Genomic DNA, 20,466 nt, shown 5'->3' with positions numbered 1-20,466 from the left:
TTGGTCGCACGCCTAGAGATAGGGTGACAAGATTTTTTCGGATTAAGGTGAAACCTAATAAGGGGATCCATAGATCGAGTTAATGCAACCCTAGGGAGTTAATTAGAAAGAGATTCAATTACTCAACCTAGGATTAGACGTTGTTAGTCTCAAAAGGGATAATAAAATAACTTAGGGATTTCTATGGATCAAGTCAAATGAATAAATCATCCGATTCAGAGTCAAATAACAAGTGAAGTCTAGGTGTATTTTTCCTTAGGTATTGTATTAATTCAATCATTTTTCAAAAAGTAATTTCCCAATTCTATTTTCTGTGATTTCTTAGTTTAGTTAATTATAGTTAGACCTGCTATTGCTGCAAATAATTTTGAACTAAAACCTAACACAATTCAAATGATACAATAGTTTGTTCAGTTTTATGGTTTGCAGAACGAGGATCCCAATGCTCACTTGGCAAATTTCCTAGAATTTTGCATTACATTTAAAATCAATGGCGTTTCTGTTGATGCCATACGTATTCAGTTGTTTCCCTTTTTGTTAAGGATTAATGCTAAACAATGGTTGAACTCGTTACCACAAGGGTCAATCACTACTTGCGAACAAAAGACCGAAAAATTTTTATTAAAATATTTTCCACCGGCTAAAACAGCAAAATTACATAATGATATCTCTTCTTTTGTGCAAATGGATTTAGAAACACTCTACGATGCATGGGACAGATATAAGGACCTTTTGCGAAGATGCCCTCACCATGGGTTACCACTTTGGCTATAGGTTCAAACGTTCTATAATGGCCTGAATCCTTCGACTCGGCAGATGATTGATGCAGACGCTGGAGGAACTATCAATAATAAGACACCTGAGGTAGCTTACGAATTTATTGAGGAGATGTCACTGAATAACTACCAGTGCCAAGTCATGAGGACAAAGCCAACGAAAACAGTCGGCGTTTATAACGTTGATTCGGTCACCATGCTCTCTAATCAGGTAGAACTCTTGAATAAGAAAATTGATGGTTTTCTTAGTTCTTCACAGGTTCACCCAGTAATGTAGTGCGAAGCCAATGGAGGTGGATCGAGCAATTTAGAATACCCACCTTATGGCCACAAAATGGAGAACGAGCAGTTAAATTATATGGGTAATAATCCTTGATCTCAAAACAATCCTTATAGCAATACTTATAATGCAGGTTGGAGGAATCACCCAAATTTTTCATAGGGAGGCCAAGGAAATCAGAAACCACCACCTCATCCAGGCTTTCAGCAATCACCATACCAGCAGGAGAAAAAGTCGAACCTTGAAGAGATGCTAACCAAATTCATCTAAGTGTCAGAGACTCGTTCTCAGAATACCGAAACGGCACTCAAAAATCAACAAGCATCGATTCAAGGGCTTGAAACTCAAATTGGACATCTGGCTAAGATGATTTCAGATAGAGCACCAGGAAATCTACCTAGTAACACCGAACCCGATCCAAAAGCACATGTGAAAGTAGTTACATTGAGGAGTGGGAAAGTGTTAGCTGAATCGAAAAAGAAGCCACAGCAAGAGGCTGACAGGAGCAAAGGAGAGGAGGTAAAACCCGAAAGCAATGCCAATCCAATGCCGAAGGAATATAAACCACCAATTCCATACCCAGAAAAGTTGAAGAAAGACCGCATGGATGCACAATTTGGTAAATTCCTTGAACTTTTTACACAACTACAAATTAACTTACCTTTTGTTGAAGCTATATCGCATATGCCTGCATACGCAAAATTTTTAAAGGAGCTCCTAACAAACAAAAAGAAGTTTGAAGACTTATCTACAATGGAACTTAATGAGGAATGTTCGGCTGTACTCCAAAATAAACTACCAACCAAACTAAAAGATCCAGGAAGTTTTACTATACCATGCTTAATTGGTAGTTTTAACGACGATAAGGCACTAGCTAATTTAGGTGCTAGCATTAATTTGATGCCATATAAAATGTTTAAACAACTTGGTCTTGGGGAACCTAAACCGACTAGGATAAGTATTCAACTAGCTGGTATATCTGTTAAATATCCTATGGGTATTATAGAGGACATACTTGTAAAAATAGATAAATTTATATTCCCTGTTGACGTCGTTGTGCTTGTTATGGACGAAGATGTTGAAGTGCCTTTAATCTTAAGGCGTCCATATTTAGCCACTGCTAGGGCTGTTATAAATGTGGGTGATGGTAAAATAGTACTTAGAGTAGGTGATGAAGAAATTATTTTTAAAATTTATGATGCCATGAGATTTTCTAGGGAACAAGATGACACATGTTATTTTATTGACTCTATTGATCATGCTGCTCAAGATTCTTTTTAGGAAATCATACATAAGGACACGTTGGAACTGTGCCATGCCCAAGAAGAGGAGATAGATGACGATGATTCCGAGACAGGAAAAATAAAAGCTAAACTGAACTTCGATGAATCTTCCCAAAGACAAGTAGAATATGAGGACATTAAAGGGAACAATGATTTTAAGCAGAAACCCTCTATTGAAGAACCTCCCAAACTGGAACCCAACAATTACCAAATCACTTGGAATAAGCATTCCTTGGAAATAATTCTACATTACTAATTATTATTGTGTCTAACTTGCAACCTAAGGAGAAAGAGGAATTAATCCAAGTATTAAAAGAACATAAAAAGGCCATAGCTTGGAAAATTTCTGACATTAAAGGGATCAGCCCTTCTTTTTTCACCCACAAAATTTCAATAGAAGATGAATATAAACCATGTGTACAAGCTCAAAGACGACTGAACCCCAACATGAAGGAAGTTGTTAAAACCGAGGTAATTAAACTTCTAGATGCTGGGATTATTTATCCTATTTCTGACAGTTCTTGGGTAAGTCCAGTGTAGGTTGTTCCTAAGAAAGGAGGCATGACTGTGGTAGCCAATGAGAAGAATGAACTAATTCCAACTAGGACAGTCACAGGTTGGAGAGTTTGCATTGACTATAGGAAGCTAAATGATGCCACGAGCAAAGATCACTTCCGCTTGCCATTCATTGACCAAATGTTGGAAAGACTATCAGGGCACATGTACTACTGCTTCTTAGACAGATTATTTGGCTATTTTCAAATCCCAATAGCTCTTGAAGATCAGGAAAAAACGACATTCACATGTCCATACGGTACATTTGCTTATCGAAGAATGCCCTTTGGATTATGTAATGCTCCTGCTACGTTCCAGCGCTGTATGATGGCCATCTTTGATGAACTCGGAGAAGATATCATGGAGGTATTTATGGATGATTTCTCAGTATTTGATAACTCTTTTCATCTTTGCCTTAAAAATTTAAAACGAGTTCTAATAAGATATAAGGAAATGAACCTTGTACTTAACTGGGAAAAATGTCACTTTATGGTTCAAGAAGGTATTGTGCTAGGGCATAAAATTTCTAGTAAAGGGATTGAGGTTGATAAATCTAAAGTCGAAATCATTGAAAATTTACCTCCTCCTAGTTCGGTTAAGGCTATTAGAAGTTTTTTAGGACATGCTGGGTTTTATAGAAGATTTATTAAAGAATTTTCTAAAATAGTTAAGCCTTTGACCAAATTACTAGAAAAAGATATGGTTTTTAATTTTGATCAGGAATGTTTAGAAGCATTTAATACTCTAAAGGATAAATTGATTAATGCTCCAATTATAATAGCACCTGATTGGAATTTACCTTTGGAACTAATGTGTGATGTGAGTGACTTTGCAGTAGGTGCAGTTTTGGGATAGCGAAGGGACAAGCACTTTCAACCTATTTATTATGCTAGCAAAACTTTGACAATCACACAGGAGAACTACACCACTACGGAGAAAGAATTGTTAGCTGTGGTTTTGGCATTCGATAAATTTAGGCCATATCTAATATTGTCTAAAGTTGTCGTTTATACTGACCATTCTGTCCTTCTCTACCTGTTAACTAAGACCGATGCAAAACCTCGACTCGTTCGATGGATTTTGTTATTGCAAGAATTCAACTTGGAAATTCAAGATAAGAAAGGAGCAGAAAATCTCGCAGTTTATCATTTATCTAGGCTTGACAATTCAAGTAGTAAAGAGCTAGATGAAGTGGAAATAAATGATTCATTCCCTGAAGAACATTTTTTTGCCATTTTTGACTCGGAGGTACCTTGGTTTGCATACATCGCAAATTTTTTAGCCACTAACGTTATCCAAAAAGGGTTGACACATCAGCAAAAGAAACGATTCTTTACTGATGTGAAAAACTAATTTTGGGAAAATTCTTTTCTTTTCCGTATATGTGCAGATCAAGTCATTCGGCAATGCGTTACAAGAACAGAAGCATTAAAAATCTTGGAACATTACCACTCAGGACCAGCTGGAGGACATTACGGTGGAAATAAGACCACACATAAAATACTTGAATCAGGTTTTTATTGGCCCACCTTATTCAAAGATGCCAACAGGTATGTTATTTCTTGTGACAAATGCCAAAGGACAGGTAATATCTCTAACCGTGATGAAATGCCTCAGGCATATATGCTTTCATGTGAAATATTTAATGTTTGGGGTATCGACTTCATAGGTCTATTCCCTAGTTCATTTGGGGAAAATACATCTTAGTAGCTGTCGACTATATGTCTAAATGGGTTGAAGCCCAAGCTCTGCCTCCAAATGATGCTAGAGTAGTGGTATGTTTCCTTAAAAAAGTTTTCTCTCAATTTGGAACACCTGGATTAATCATCAGCGATAGGGGGACTCATTTCTGTAACGCCCAATTTGAAAAGACCCTCAAGAAATATGGAGTTTACCACTGAACAGCTACCCCTTACCACCCTCAAACTAGTGGCCAAGTCGAAGTGGCAAATCGAGAACTTAAATGTATCCTAGAAAAGATAGTAGGATTAAATAGGAAAGATTGGGCAATGAAAGTAGATGACGCATTATGGGCATATAGTACTACTTTTAAAACCCCCATGGAACATCACCATAAAAACTCTTTTATGGAAAAAGCTGTCATCTACCATTTCAGTTAGAACACAAAGCATTCTAGGCTATAAAATTTCTAAACTTTGATCCCAAACTTGTAGGTGAAAACAGGTTGATTCAGTTAAACAAGTTAGACGAATGGCAAACCTATGCATATGAAAATTCAAGACTATACAAGGAAGCAACAAAACGACGCCATGATGCTCAATTAAAACAAAATCAACAATTTGAAGTTGGAGATCTTGTACTATTATATAACTCAAGACTCAAATTGTTCCCTGGGAAGCTTAAATCACGATGGTCAGGTCCGTTCGTAGTCAAAACAATTTTCCCATACAGCACCGTAGAAATAAGTCACCCATCGCAAGGTACTTTCAAAGTAAATGGACATCGCCTCAAACCTTACAACGGTGAGAAATTGAAAGATGACAGGGAGGAGCTACGGCTCCACGAATCTCCTTAAGTATACTCACACGGTAAAGTCTAGCTTAGACTTTAAATAAGGGCTTCTCGGGAGGCAACCCGAGCACTAACAAAAGTACTTTCTTTAAATTTTAGTTTTTAAAATCTAACATACTAACCAAATCATTGAACACAGGCTTTTCAGAACCACACGGCCAGGCACACGGGTGTGTCGTAGGCCGTGCACATACCACGGGATAAACCACGGCCGTGCGATACGGTCGTGTGAAAACAGGGCAAAAATTTCTTCCCCAACACGGGATGTGATAAGTAGCCACGGCCGTGGGACATGGCCGTGGGCGAAATTGCCAAAATAACACGGGTGTGCATCACACCCTTGTTTTGAAACCGTGGGCAAACCTGTCAATTTAACATGGGCGTACACCTGCATACACAGGCGTGGGAGAAGTGAACGGAGATAGACACGGCCGTGCAACATGGCCGTGTACACCAATGCGCCAAATTTCAAAAATTACGAAACGCATGGGCTGAGTTTAGAGCACACGGGCGTGCCCCACGGCCGTGTGCCCCAATTTTTCTATAAACACCTATTATTTATTTTATTTTATTTTTATCTCTATATTTTGAAATTATTTTTTTATTTCCTTTTAATACTATTTTTTCCTGAGTGTTTTTTTTTACAATTTTTAATTTCGGCTAATTCATTTTGAGTACTTACTCTTCCTTATATATTTCCAAAAAGAGTTCTTGATTCTATCATAGTTATAAAGAGCTCCAAGGCTCACTATTACTCGGGAACTTAAAAGTCCACTGGGAAAGGTTCTCCAAGATTGCCATGTCCTGCTCGACCACAACCATAGCTACCACCAGATATAATATTTTTTGGCGCAGGACTTATGGACTAATGAACCTCTACCACCGCCGGAGTATCCTCGTCCACCCTCACGCTGATTATTCTTCAAAACTCCAGTTCAAGGAAATTCATTCATCACTCAGGAAGTTTCACTTCTCTCCCTTTCTTATTTTTATATTCTTTTCTACATATCTATCTTTGTACATTGAGGGCAATGTACATCTTAAGTGCGGGGGTATTCATTTCACTATCAGAAAAATCCCTGAATGATTGCCTTGTTCTCTTGAAAAGCTTTCATATCATGTTTAGGATAAATATTGATTGATTTATGACTTTTATTGATATATCTTGAATTAAAACATAGGCATTTATGCATTGAGGGTTTAAACTTTAAGACATTAGGGAATCAAGCATGATAAGTTGCTTTTTGAAGAATTTAAAACTTTTAGGTTGTTTCCCCAAGTTTAGGTATTATCTTGAGTTGGAATTCACAAGTTTAAACATCAAAACGCCATAATTTTTGTGATATCTTGAGCCTTTAGAGCATTTATTATTTCTTTCATGCTCACTTTCATTATGAGTGCATCAGTATTGAATTGCTATTCTAGAACTTGCTTGATTATGCATGTCAAGACCACACCATTTGATATGATATGTCAAAATGATAAAGGAACTTAGGTTTAACCCACTCACTCCATAAAAGCCTACCTTCACAATTAACCCTTAGTGAACCCCCTTGAGCCTAACAACCCATTCATTGATTTACCCTCGATATTAACCCATAACTAATTATTGTTGAAATCCCCTAAATTAATTTGATCTCTATTTTTGTCGAGATTTGAGTTGGAATAATTGCTTAGCTATGTTTTATTTTTTTTTAATTTGACTTGTTCTTAAAAAAATACATGTTTAAATATTAGTAGTAGTGATCTTTTGAGCTAAAGAAGTTAAATTCCATTTTCTGAGCAAAAGCTCTATTGTATGCAATCGATTCTAACCCTTTTCTTTCAGCTTGTGACCACACCCTTTAACCAAAGCCATGTTACAACCCTCTAAAGACCTTTTGATTGATGTTTTATCTCAAATTATAGTGGTGGAGATTTGATTTTCATGCAAGCCTATGGTAATGACTCTTCATTATTGACTATTGAGTGCTTCATTTATTGTCCTTAAACACCTCGAGTGATTTGAGTGAATTTTTAGTGAGGATGTGAGACTCTGTGATATTTTGAATCAAAGGTAATTACTTAAATTAGGGGAGACACCTATGTATTCATGATAAAATGCTCAACTTGGAATGTTTGAAACTTTGATGTTCTTTCAGTTGAATTTTCAATGTATGATTACCTATGGATTATTTTGAGATATTATCGATAGAAATTATAAGTTGAGAAGAATTTATTTTGATAATGAGTTGAGCATTTTTCTTAAGGACAAGCAAATGCTTAAGTATAAGGGTATTTGATAAACCGTAATTCATACATATTTTTATCCCATGCTTAGCACATTTTATGGACGATTTTTCCTTAAAATTGCTGAATTCGATGCTCCTAATGCCTTAATTTCATGTTTTATAGTTAGGTGAGCATAGGAGAGTGAAAAGAATGAGAAATGGGCCAAAAATGGAGAAAATGGGCCAATATACAAAATCAACATGGCCTGGACCTCCTCACACGGGCAGACCACATGGCCGTGTCAATTTGGCAGAATCTAAGCACGACTCACACGGGTGGACCACACGCCCGTGCCTATTTAACAGGCTTGACCATGGCCTTAAGTAATTGCACACGGGCGTGTTCCTGCCGAGCCCAAGTTTAGTCCAAGTCAAAAAAGGCCAATTTTGAGGGTTCTTAGGCATTCTAAAGCCTCTAAATACACCTTAGAGGAGGAGGAAAAGGACACACAGGGAAGGAAGCAGGGAACTGCTCAAGTAAAGCTGATTGATCCATCTCAGAAGCCAGATTCATCATCAAGACTGAAGATCTCCCCTCAATTTCCCTTCAGGAGTTTTGAATTTTTCTTTATGTTTTGTATTCATTATTCTTCTGAGATGTTTACCTTTTTTGTTATGAACTAAAACCCCTAAATGAAACCTAAGACAGATCTTGTTATTATTACCTGAATTGTATGATAAATATTTTACTTGTTTTTAATTATGTGTTCTTAATTCTTGTTTTGATATTCCAGGATATTAATTCAAGTTAAGCTCTTATTTAGAGGAGGAATAGACCTGTCTAAGAGTACATTTGTCATAATTAAGCGGAGTTGGTTGCACGCCTAGAGATAGGGTGACAAGATTTTACCAGATTAGGGTGAAACCTAATAACGGGATCCATAGGTCGAGTTAATGCAACCCTATGGAGTTAATTAGAAAGAGATTTCAATTATTCAACCTAAGGTTAGACGTTGATAGTCTCGAAAGGGATAATAATATAACTTAGGGATTTCTATGGATCAAGTCAAATGAATAAATCGTCCAATTCAGAATCAAATAACAAGTGAAGTCTAGGTGGATTTTTCCTTCAGTATTATCTAAATTCAATCGTTTCTCAAAAAGTAATTCCCTAATTCTATTTTCTGTGATTTCTTAGTTATTTAATTAGTTAGATAAAACAAACCCCATTATTCTTAGGCTAGATAATAAAAAGACAGTCATTACTAGTACTTTTAGTTCCTTTGGGTTCGACAATCCGGTCTTGCTAAAACTATACTACTGTTCGATAGGTACACTTGCCTTCATCGTGATAATAGTTAGTTTCAAGAATGATTCATTATAAATATTTAAAACCTGTCATGAATATCACGCATCAAGTTGTAACGCCCTAAAAAATTCTTATTTCAGCTTTTGTGAAAATGTGACACAAATGTATATCTACTTTAGTGGTTAAGTGTTCTGAGTGTGTGTGAGAGGTCCCAAGTTCAAGCCCTAGCTTGGGAAAATTTTGATATATTTCTGATCTAAGCCCTATGTTTAGGGAGTGGACTTATTTTTAATTATTGGTAGAATCATATCAGAATGGGCCTACCTGACTGTTGGTTAAGTTGAAAGTTAGTTTGTTGAAGGTCTTGTGTTCGAATCCTTGCACAAGCTTCTGTATTTATTTTTGTTCATTTCTACGCAAGAGTTTCAGTGGAAATTAAAGTCCGGGGGAGTTATGAGAAGTGGGATTAATGGGAGAAAAATAAGGGATTATGATCTAGTGGGGATTCGATTTTATCTCATTTACTTTATTTTATTTTATTTTATTTTATTTCTTTCTTTCTTTTCAAAAATTCTGCTCTCCTACCTAACACTTTGTTTCTCCTCTTCTTGCGATTTCCTGTTGCGGTTGTATTGTTGGGACTTGGTTCTGCGGTGGTGTCTATTTTGTGTCGGTAAGTGATAGGGTTGCCTTTTTGGATTTCAATCTTTTGTGTATATAACGAGGTTGTGGTTTTAGAGTTAATCTCGGGGAGTGTGTTGCGTAGGAAAAGATCGGGAAGCTGGGGATTTCGCTACAGAAATTTAGTTCGTGCTGGTAATCGCTGCTCAATGTCTGTAAGTTTGTGAAAAGTTGTTATAAGGTTTCGATTCGAATAAGTTATGTTGGAGTTTCATAATATCGTTACTGGTTGTAGAGTTGGTTTGGCATTTTTACGTACTGGTGCTCTCGGGAGTGTGTTCACAGTAAAAACGTACCAAGTGTGTACCTGAAATGCAAGGAATCGAGTTTTTGGCAATAGTTAAAAACCTGACTATCGACGCCATACGGCCGTGTGGTACGCCGTGTGCGACAACACAGTCGTGTGATCGACGAAGGCAGGCCGTGCGCAAGACACGGCCATGTGATGGCCAGGGTGTAGTGGTATGGGCCACACAGGCACGCCACACGGGCATGTGTTATTTGGGCCAGGCCGTGTGATCCACACGGGCAAGGCCCATCTTTCTTCCTTAGAAATAGAACAGGTGCTCCCCACGGAGACACACTGAGATGAATGAACCCATGATCTAACAGTTCCTGAATCTGAGCCTTAAGTTCTGTCAGCTCTTTCAGTGCCACTCGGTAAGCGGCGATAAACACTGGAGCTGTGCCAGGAATCAACTCAATCCAAAAACTCTACCTCACGATTCAGAGATAACCCCAGTAGTTCCTCAAGAAACACATCTTGAAAATCTCTCACAATTCTGATGTCCTTAACTGAAGAATCCCCAAAATCAGAAATACTGACGTAGGCCAAAAATGCCTTACACCCTTTTCTCACTAAATTTTTTGTTGCCAAAGAAAAAATCACATTTGTTAGATAATCACGTCATTTCCCAATCACCACTACCTCACTGTCCCCCGCGGTCCTCAAGACAACCTTTTTCAACGCACAATCCAGACTCACCTAGTGTTTAACCAGCCAGTCCATTCCCAAAATTAGATCGAACTCCCCAAAACGGAAGCTCCATTAGATCAGCCAGAAATATTGTCCCTTAGACCTCTAAAAAATGTCCCTACATATTTTACTTACTCGGATGGACTGTTCCAATGGAGTCACAACAGTTACCTTGTTAGAAGTACTCTCAACAGAATGCTAAGATTTCAGACATAGTACTATCTATGTATGAGTGTGTAGAGCCTATGTCTATCAGTGCAAGATAAGGTACATTAAAAATTGAAAACGTACCCGTAATGATGTCCGAAGCATCTCTGTCCTCACGACGACGAGCAGCATAGACCAAAGCAGGCTGCTTCGCCTCAGTTGATCCAACACCTCTGCCCGGTGCTCTCTGCCCTCGACCTATGCCACTACCACCCCTGGCCTCCTGCTGAACTACTCTCGATGGCTGTGCAATTCTAGTAACCGGAGCTTGCATCTGATCAGTTCTTAACAGAAAATCTCTAACACAGTGCTCTGTGGACCCATATCTCTGACATGCCCCATTAGTCCTCCAACACTCGTCCGGATGGCATCTACCATAATGTCCACAAGGTAAAATCCCAGTAGGTCCAATATGAGGCCCAACTCTCACTGGCCCATCATATTTGACCTTTTTCTTAGGCCTCATCCCAGAACTCGAGGGCTCTGAATCCCCCTTGTTCTTACCCCTCTTGCGATCTCTGTTCTAGCGCTCTGCGCACTAAACATCCTCAGCAATCTTGGCCTTCTCAACCAGAACAGCAAACTCATGCTCCCTTTGCAGAGCTATTAGCATCCTCAGATTATCCTTAAGGCCATCCTCAAAATGGACACATCTCTCATATTCAATCACCACCTTGCCTCGTGCATAACGGCTCAGTCTCAGAAATTCGACCTCATACTCGGCCATCGATCGATCACCCTGGGTGAGATTTAGGAACTCACATCTCCTAGCATCAATATAATTGGCTCCCACATACTTACTCTAAAATGTTGTCTTAAAATACTTCCAAGTCAACCGCTCGGGCTAAGCGCCATCCTTAACTGTCAGCCACCACTGGTATGCTTCGTCGCGAAGTAGAGAAACAGCCCCCTTAAGCTTTTGTTCAGCAGTAAAGTCCAAGTTGTCTATAATTGTTTCTATGGCCTCCATCCAATACTCGGCTACGTTAGGGGTGACTCCAGCGACACCCCTGAATAACTAAGCCCCTTTGGACAGGAGTCATTCCGTAATTGACCCACAGCCCCCAGATCCAGTGTTGGGCCTAGAGACCCTCTCCAAAATCCATAGCATGGCTTGGGGCAGTGCATCGTCCCCAACCGCACGATTATGAGACCCAATCTCTATCACAGGTGACACCGGTGTCTCATTAGTATCCAAGTTAAGCAGAATCCCAGATGACGAGGACCCTGCTTGAGCCCTTCTACGGCCTCTGCCATGGCCTATAGTATCCCGTCCACGAGTACCATGTGTGCTCATCGTAAATTTTGAAATTTATCTATTAACAGTTTTATGCATTAGTTACAGTTCCAATATTTATTAATAGATATTTTATGTAGTATAGTATCAGAATATTCAGAGTTAGTTATCGCGAGTAGTAGTCTTATTATAGTTTCCAGACTATACTACCTAAAGTGTTTTCAGTGTAATATACTACCTAAAGTAGTTTCAGTATATTTCAATCATATTTTCAAACAATTTTAAATAGAGTGTCAAAGAACTTACAGGATCGGCGCCGGAGACTCGGTGTACCATATACTTTTTCAAAAACATTTCAAATTATTTACAAATCATTTCTTTAAAACCTATCTTTAAAACCCAAATCCATAGCTGAGTTTTGCAATCTTGCTCCGATACCACTAAATATAACATCCCAAACCCGGCCAGGAAGTTATGGCCAAATCTGGCAATGTCACATGAGAGTGTTTTTGAAAACGCATTGACCTTAAAACCATCCTATTAATTAATTATACTTAATTCAGGAAAAACGTGTTCTAATTGATTTTATTTAAAACATTTCTTTTGCGTGAAAGCTTTTGAAAACCCAATAATTTTTTAGGAATCGTTTCATATACAAAAACGTTAGCTCATAAGAAATCGAGTTTAGTCTAAGATCTCATAAACAGTTTAAAAATCCAAATAAAGTCCATAAAGTCCCAAATTACATCAACCAACCCAAAATATAATTAGAAATGAATATTGAACCTGAATTTAAAGCAATTTAAATATGTGTGGCCACCGTCGAGTCCTCCGCTACACCGAACTATCAAGTCTGGGGGTTACCTGAATAGATAAAACAAAAAATGGTGAGTTTTCACAAACTTAGTGTGTAATCCCCACAGATAAAACATGCATTCAAACATACATCAAAATATAGTCTAGGGCCGAAGCCCATTACAGAACCAGTCTAGGCCTTCACCCACTCAGATTCAGATGTAGAACAGATCATCAAAGTCCTACCCACTATCCTCTACACACCATCTCTATCCAATCCTACATACCATGTGGGCATAAAATCAACCCACCCATCCCTACAAACTAGGCTGTACCGAAATGCGGCACATAATCTGATAATTAGTCGCAGATATTAGGCTTAAAAGCCTTTCAGAATACTTCTTTCAACATCAACCTAACCCCAATACAATGCAACATACATAAATCGCATGCTAAAATGCAGTCTATCAAATTACTCAAACAGTTTAGATTTACATACTAAGTATCATATGCTTAAATCATACATCACATAATCAGATCACGAAATTTGGGGTCTGAGTAATTCTTACCGACCCTATGACAGGTCACAGTCGACTTGGGTGACCCGTGCAACCTTATAGATTTTTCTAGAAAAATGGGCTCACACGCTCATGTGGTCTGCCCGTATGGGCCCATACGCCTGTGTGGCCCTATCACATGGCCTGGCCCAAAATTCTACATGCCCGTGTGGTTTATCCGTATGGCCCATACGGCCCAATTAATCAAGCCCGTGTCTAGCACACAGTCTCTATTCCCATCACACAATTGTGTCATGCGTCTGTGTCCTGTGCGCACGGCCTAGTTCATCGACCACACGACCGTGTACTACCACACGGCCTACCACACGGGTGACCACACGCTCATGTGACGTCGGCAGTTTCATTTTTTAGCTTTCTTCAATTCTCATTTTCTGTGTTTTCGGGTACACACCTGTTACAATTTCGCTCCTACATGCAATCAAAAATCTTCAGAACCTAAAATAGACAATTCCAAGTCCAAAATTAGTCTTACTTTACAGTTAATCAAAAACCCCAAAACCAACATATTCATCCGTAAAGTGATGAACACTCACCCCCAAGCTTCGAAACGATTCGCTACAAAACAGTATGAAGGAAACCCCAATCTCCACGATTTGCTGCTGTAAAAACCCAAAAATTAATCCAAAGAAAAGACCATAGTATCAAGGAAGGATTCCAATATTAATTCACTTACCTCTCGTGCGACTTACTCTACATAAGAAAAGACGAGGCAACACGAAACGAAATAGGAAAAAGAAAAAAACAAACAAACAGAATCAAACATAATTCAGTAGACAAGAAAGGAATTTCGGTGGGAGGAAGAAATAACTTTGAAAAAAATTATTATCAAAATAAAATAATTTGATAATCCCCACTAATCATATCCTAACCACCCACTACTCAGATTTCTAATGAAACCGAAATTATCAACCACCAACCGAGCAAAAAAAATAATATCTTTACTAGAACAGGGACTCAAACTCAAGCCCTCCATCAAATCATCACATCACTTAACCATCAGACCAGCAGGCCCATTCTGATATGAAATAGTAACAGATATACTTAAGCCCTTTGAGCTAGGATAAGGCTTAATTCAAAAAAACCGAAAATTACCAAAGCTAGGGCTTGAACTTGGGACCTCTCACACACACCCAGAACACCTAACCACTGAAGTAGATACACACTTGTGTCAATCATTTACAGAAACAAATTTATCAAATTTTTGGGGCGTTACAAATTGAATGTTATGCTTGTATGTAATGTGACTTATATTTGAATGTATTACTTAAATGCTATAATGAACAATTCAAATACATGCTTGAAATTATGAAAAAGGGTTAAGTCCCAATTGAATATTGAACTTCGATGAATATATGTGCTTTCCTGAAATAGATGAGGTCCTGCAGGATTTAGCTCAGACGAGTAATCCTTTTGAGCTCATTATAGAAAGGATTGAGCCCGAACTGGTAATTCTGATATAATACCTCTTGAGTATACGTTATGATTAGGGTTTATCCTGGACTGGTAATCCTAATTGAGCTCTTTTGATCATACATTATATAAAGGATGTAACAGCCTGACTTTAGGTCTAATCGGAACAATGGTTTTGAGACCACGAATCTGAAGTAGAAATAATTATTGTGATATTATTTTAAGGTCTACAATATGATTGAATGATTGTGTGAAAATTTCGTTAAGAAATTTTATCGATAGGGTGTCTAATTTAACTAATAAGACTAAATTGCAATAGGTGTAAAATGTATGTTCTAGAAGCTAGACGTGTATAATTGCTATGAAATTTTAAATTGAAGGTCCTTAAATGGTAATTAAACCAGTTTACTTTAATTTGGACAAAAATGGACATGGTAGGGTAAAATTTTAAAGTTATTCATAAAGGGCATTTTGGTCATTTGTCAAATAAAGCCAAAATAACTAAATAAAAGTCTTCATATTCATCAATTTAGTCCCCCTTGGCCAAAATTTACAAGAGGAAGACATAGCTAGGGTTTGTCAAGCTTCCAAGCTCGATTGTAAGTCCGTTCTAGCCCTGTTTTTAATGATTTTCATGTTTTTGAGATCCTTGTAACCTAATCTAGCTATTTCAAAGACTAATTTGAAAGAAAGATGAAGTCTAAATTTTTACCCATGTTAGTTATTTGTATATTTTGATGTCTAATGGTAGAAAATGCATGTTTGGTGTTAGATAAACAACTTTTACTGAGTGATTTTCGGTAAAAATGTCAAAAAGGACTTATTTCTAAAAGTTATAGAATGAGTAGTAAAAGTGTGATTAAGTGGAAAATGTGGGCTGATATGAGTATGAAAATGGTTTGGCTAGGCTTGGGTTTTGAAGAAATTGAATACATTTCATTTTACGAGCCTAGTGACTAAATTGTAAAAATGTGAAATATTAGGGCAAAATGTAATTTTTCTATAATATGATTTTCGGGCTAAATTGAATAATGTGGGTATTAAATGAGTTAAATTTGTTATTATAGATTAAGAAAAATGAGGTTCAGACCTAGATCGGGGGAAAAATGTTTGACAATTAGATCCAATTCTACTATTTTTGTATCGAGGTAAGTTCGTATGTAAATAATGCATTGTTATATTTATGTTTTAAATGCTTTAATATGGTATGAATTGTGGTTGACTTTTTGGATGTATTCGAAAAAGTGTTGACAAGCGAGAAATCTCGGTTGAACTTCAAGAATAGAATAGGATACGTGTGACACGTCACTAGAAACCCATGTGTATATACCATTCTGTAGTCTGGGTGTTGTTCTCATACATCCTATCAGTGGCTGGGTAGTCTGGCATGTGTTGCGAATACCTGACAACTTGTGTGAGCAGCACTATGTAGCTACGTCCTGACTGACAGCTTGTGTGAACAGGCCGGTCAATAGCTCAAAAACGAGCCCATATGTATTATGAGATATGAGGTAGCCTTGGCTACATATATGGCACTTGCATGCAAAATTTTCGAGTATCCGTTAATATTCTGAGTGTTCAACATGAACGTCAAAGTTGTGAAAAGATATGGTTATGTTGCGAGTTGGTACAGGTATGTACGTAAAACTCATAAGTAATGAGCTCGATATGTGTTGAACTCTTGGTAGGATTTTGATTGAGTAAGTTATGATTATGAGAATTTGATAACGTTCATGCTAATCTTCATCATGTTAATTGTATGCTAAATGTGTGGTTATGATGATTATTATTTGCATAGGAACTTACTAATCTATATAGCTTACTCCTCTTCCTTTCTCTTGTCTTATAGTGTCACCAAGCTAGCTCGGGCTTCGGAGACCGCCGGAGATCCACTCACACTATCAACAATTATTTTAGTACCAATGTATTCAACATTTTGAGTTATTGCATGTATAGGGACTTGGTTTTTTTGTTATGTGTCGTAATTCTTTTGGCCAAATGTGTTGGCTTACATTGGTTAGTAATTCATTTTGTATAAGGCCATTGGAAATGGGCTAATATTGGTTATAAGTAAGATCATATAATGATGCCTTTCATGAATGATGTGTTGATGTCTTGGTTGTGGATGTTGGTTGTATGTCCATGCTTGCATTGGTGTCATGTTATGTTGTGTAGGTGTGTGCATTAAAGGGTGGCAAAATGGCTTGATAAATAGCCTTCTTATTGTCCACATGGGTAGACACACCGGCATGTGTCTAGGCCATGTGTGACACACGGTTTGCCCCATGGGCATGTATTTAGGCCATGTGTCCCCAGCATGTAACAGCCCGATTTAGACCCTAATTGGAACAGTGGTTTCAGGACCATGAATCCGAGTCAGAAAAATATTTAAAAATTATTTTCTGTGTTTATTTTGTGTGAATTTATATCTGTGAAATTTTCATGATTTAATTTTGTCGTTTAGATACCCGATTAAATAAAAGGACTTAATCACGTAAAATGAAAATTAGGTGGTTATTTCTAAAAAGGGCCTAATTGCTATTGGCTTTATTAGTAGAAGTCTTTATGTTGCAATTAGCCCATAAAAAGAAAAAGTGGACGGTAATAGACATGTGTTATATGATTTTTATATTATTTCATTAAAGTTAATTTAATAAACTAATATAATATAACATATATCATAAAATAATAAGCCATGTTCATTCTATTCTTTTTAACCGAAACTAAAACAAAGAAAAAGAAAGAAGACCAAGCTAGGGTTCGGCTTATATTCAAGTTCAATCAAGGTTTGTTTTTGTTCGATTTTTGATAATTTCTACATTTTTTAGATCGTTGCTTAGGAATCTTCAAGACCCATGATTTAATTTTTGATTTTGATGAATATTTTGAGTTGTGCCATTATTGATAGCTTGTGATTAAATTGAAAAAATAATAATTTGAGGGACTAAAATGTAAAATAAATGAATTATATGGGCTTGTATGAGCACTAGGAACATTTGACCTAACATGGGTATTTTGAGATTTTGCATTTTTGTGTTTGGTGCAATAGGGACTAAATTGTAAAAATTGTAAATGTCAAGGATAAAATGGTAATTTGCCCATTTTTTGTGTTTTTGGACTAAATTTAATGAAAATATGTTTGAATGAGCTTAATTTGAATATGTTTAGATCAAGAACCAAAGAAATCAGATTTGGATTGGGGAAAAATGAAAGTTGTCGACTAGTCGTCCCATTCTACTTTACATCGTCCGAGGTAAGTTTATAGGAAAATAGACGTGATTAATTGTAGATAAATGTTAAATATATATGCTGGTATGAAAAATATGAATTTATATATGCTTATGCCGAATATGAATAAGCTTGGTAACCATGTTTAAGCATTCGTTTCGATTGAGTTACGACGTCCGAAAGCCCCATATGAACCTCAGGAATAGTTAGGATACATATGTCATGACATAGGATTACAACATCTGATGTACGAGTAAGACCATGGCATCGATATGTGACTCCGATATATGTGTGCGAGTAAGACCCTATCTGGGACAGTGGCATCAATATGTGGTTACATGTAAGACCACGTCTGGGACGTTGGCATTGTATGATATATGTGTGATTATCTGAGTGTCCTATCCAATTTCTAATGGTTCAACGGGCATCGATAAGTTGAGATCAAATGTGCAAAAGTGAGCTAAAATGGTCAGGTATGAATTGGTTTATTACCTATTTGAAACTAAATGAGTAAGTTAATATTTGTTGCAAGACATGCTTGAAGTAAAGTAAGTACATATGTAAATGTGAAAAAGGTATTCAGCCTTGTAGATAAATAATATGAACATTATTGAAACTATTTTTGAATATATGCAATTGGTGGTATATTCTGCCATTAATATAAATATGAATATAATTGTTATACTTTGACTTATGAGTGTATGCATATAAGTGTATGTGTATTTAGTATGATAAAGGTGTTTTGGCTTGGTCATTGAATGATATTTTGTTAATGTATCTTTATATATAAAAGTGTTCATTCGGTCATTACTATGCTTATGCATAAGAAGCTGTATATTGATTCATGAGTATAAGTATATGTGTTCACATAATGATATTTAGCTTTGACATTGAAGGATATTTTGCTTATATATATGTATATGTGTGTGTGTGTGTGTATTCGGTCATATAATATAAATATGTATGTGATCATTATCTTTGACCTATGAATTTATGCATATAAGAATATATGTACTAGTTATGATAAAGATATTTTGGTTTGGGAATTGAATGATAGTTTGTTAAAATATATATATGTTAATTCGGCCATGAATAATATACATGTGAAAGTACATATAAAATACATGAATTTGTAAGCTTAAGGCTTAAAGTAACTATTATAGTAGAATTTGGTTTACTTTAAATAATTTGATTATGTAATTAAGTTGTTTATTTGCTTATGACTTACTAAGCTATGAAAGCTTACTCCGTGTGTGTTCATGTTTACCTCTGTTTTATAGATTTTGGATTCAAGTTTCAAGCTCGGGAATTGTCAGAGAAGCTTATCACACTATCGACTATCTTCAGTATGTTATAAGCTAAATTTTCAAACTTATGGCATGTATAGGCTAGATTGTAATTTGAAATGTTGGATTTTGGTTTTGTATAATTTAAGCCATGCGAAAATGGCCTAACTTAAATGCTTTATTACGGTTTTGTTTGATTATGGCTTACGTTCATTTGGACATTATGCTATATGTCATGAATGAATGGTATTCATGACATCTATTTTCTACATTGAAGTTGGTTAGTAATTTTGGATATGTGCATTTGGTTGATTCGGTTTGACATATGGATAGATAAAAGTATGAGCGAATTTGGTTGTTAATTTGCTTAAGGTGTTAATCATGATTTGGTATTAAACTATGATAGGTTATGTTCGAATATAGAAAAAGGCTTATTTTGATATGTTTATTACGTAGTAGATCAGATTTGTGTATGGGATATATTTTTATATTTGGTTATTGATTTATTCTTGTGAAGTATAGATTGTATCATGAATTGACTTGGAAGCTCATATAATGTACTTGTGTACTTGGTTATTTGGTGGAAATATATGGAAGGGTTAAGGTCAACTTGGTGATTCGGTACCTGTATATATATATTTATATATGTATATATGTATACATACTTTTGAATAAGATGAAATGGTATGACTCATTTATTAACTCGAAGTATATATGTAATAGGATAAAAAGTGGTGTTTCAGTTATGAAGTAAATGATGTTTGTGTTTGAGTTATAATATGTAATGCATTAATTAGTAAAATGTATGTCAAGAATATGCGGTACATTAGAGTATGCTTATGTTATAAAATAATGATAGGTATGACTATTTGGATTTGATAATTATTTGAAAATCAATTAATGTGTACTAGTAGATCTTGGTGGCAGAATAGACATGAAATGAATATGTTTATGTATCGTTTTCAAGTGGCACACTATTTGAACATTTTGGATAATTTATTTGAGTGGTTTAATTAGTTAAGTTGATGATATATTTTAGCATATGCTAAGTGAATTGTATAATTATTTATTCATGTTATACAAATGTAGTAATAAGGCAAACGGATGTTACTATGGAATATTT

General features: G+C 36.4%; 1 non-coding gene across 1 annotated transcript; it reads right to left on the bottom strand.

Moving 5' to 3' along the window:
* Positions 1-652: 652 nt before the first annotated feature.
* Positions 653-758, bottom strand: LOC121210720 (small nucleolar RNA R71). Its single transcript, XR_005905833.1, has one exon. It is a non-coding gene; the product is annotated as a small nucleolar RNA R71 (small nucleolar RNA).
* Positions 759-20,466: the final 19,708 nt, after the last annotated feature.

Source organism: Gossypium hirsutum, chromosome A11, assembly GCF_007990345.1.
Source record: "Gossypium hirsutum isolate 1008001.06 chromosome A11, Gossypium_hirsutum_v2.1, whole genome shotgun sequence".
NCBI lineage: Eukaryota > Viridiplantae > Streptophyta > Magnoliopsida > Malvales > Malvaceae > Gossypium > Gossypium hirsutum.
This window is presented reverse-complemented; position numbering and strand designations above follow the sequence as displayed.